Source organism: Tetrao urogallus (assembly GCF_951394365.1).
Source record: "Tetrao urogallus genome assembly, chromosome: 1".
NCBI classification, from domain to species: Eukaryota; Metazoa; Chordata; class Aves; order Galliformes; family Phasianidae; genus Tetrao; species Tetrao urogallus.
This window is the reverse complement of record NC_136813.1, coordinates 129,583,491-129,585,421: the sequence shown is the minus strand read 5'-3', so window position 1 is coordinate 129,585,421 and position 1,931 is coordinate 129,583,491.

Genomic DNA, 1,931 nt, shown 5'->3' with positions numbered 1-1,931 from the left:
GTGCCTATCACACGAGGCTGGAAAGGTGCTGTCGATGGCAAAGTTTGCCAGCTTCAGGCAAACTCAGCTGGTGGTGGCCCTGATCCTCAGTGAAGCCCACCACTCCTCACAGTTTGCCAACATCAAGGATCCAGACAGCAAAGCTCAGCGAGATATTTCAGTCACAACAACTGGGATTGCAGCAAGGGTTTTTCTCTTGCTGGTAGGGCCCAACCACCACTGTAAGTGCTATTCCAAAGCTGTTCCATTAAATTAACCTAGAATGTGTCCAGCTAAAAAAAAAAAAAAAATGGTGCAAAAGTAACAAAGGGGAGGTAAATTAAGATTTCAGTGAATGACAAAGGTTTGATCTATTTGAACTGCAGCTGTTGGCATGTGTTGTCATCCACTGGTGAGGCTGCACCTCCTGTACTATGTTCAGTTTTGGGCCTCTCACTACAAGAAAGACATTGAAGCCTTGGAGTGTGTACAGAGAAGGGTAATGAAGCTGTGAAGGGTCTGCAGCCCAAGCCTTTTGGGGAGCAGCTGAGGGAGCAGTGTGGAGAAGGGGAGCTCAGGGGTGACGTTATTGCTTTCTACAGCTCCTGGAAAGGAAGTCGTAGTGAGGTGGTGGTCATCTACTCCTCTCAGGTAACGGTGATAAGAAGAGAGGTAATGGCCTTACGTTGTTCCAGGGGAAGCTCAGGTTAGATGTTAAGAAAAATTTCTTCTCAGAAGTAGTAAAGCCTGGGAACAGGCTGTGCAGAGAGGTGATGGAGACACTGTCCCTGAAAGTGTTCAAGAAATGTGGTGATGCAGTGCTGAGGGCCATGTTTTTGTGGGCAATACTGGTGGTAAGTGGACGACTGGACTTGATGATCTTAAAGGTCTTTTACAACCTTAGCAGTTCAATGATTCTATCCAGTACTGCAATACGTTTGTGCTGTTTCGATGCACCTAGACTTAAAAGGCATCTGTTGGGCACCAAATATTGGGAAGCCATTAGGAGTCACATGCTCACTGCTCTAGGGACCCTGCTTCTGCCTCTGTGAAGTTGGCGTATTGTGCAGACGGAAACCAGCCCTGTTTCTCGAGGTGTATCTGGCAAGCTGCTGATTGCTCTCTCACCCGCGCAAGCTGTGACCCTTTCCAGCTGTTCTTAATCTGGTCCCTTAACCTTTAATAAAAAAACACCCCACAAACATAACACACCAGCTTTCCGTTCCTCAGAGCCAAGCTTAGCTAACAACATCTAGGTTGTTTTCAAACCTGGCTTCAAACATAAAAGTGACTAATAAATCTATATCCCATAATAGGCTGGAAGGCCATTATTTAAAAACATGCTCGGTTTTTACGACCCATTTCTAGTGAAAATCCCAACTGCACCTCTCTGATGCTCCCCTTCTGCTGCTTACATCCCAGATGATGGGCACGATAGCCAGAGAGACGCACCGGTAAATAAGTGAAGGCTATAAACCTGTCTCAGTTTAGTGATTTGTGTACGTGTGAGGGGGAAGAGAGTAAGGAAATTCAGTTTTCTAATCTGCTCATTTCCTGGCTCTTAGTGCTCTGTAACTTCCCAGCTGCCGGTTCCGTTCTTCCGCGGTTGATGTCAGTGCACGCTGCTCCGTGCCCTGCAGTGGGACCGTGCCGCTGAGGGGGCTGCGGGTTGCCCCTGCCCTACGGCAGCACCCTGGGGCACCCGGGGGCGGGCACAGCGCGGAGCCGGAGAGCCCGGGGCGCTGGAAGGAGCGTCGCCCACTGGCTTCGGGATCCAGCTTCGGGCTTCCCATTAGAACAGCACCACAAATAGCAATCAATCATCATTCAAGAGCATCCATCTTCCTGACTTTTTTACGGCCTTGTAATTGCCCCCTCCCTGACAGGAGGATTTATGCCCGGCCCGGTACGGGGAGCTCCGCTGCCCGCCTGGTACCGCCGGCTCCTGCGGG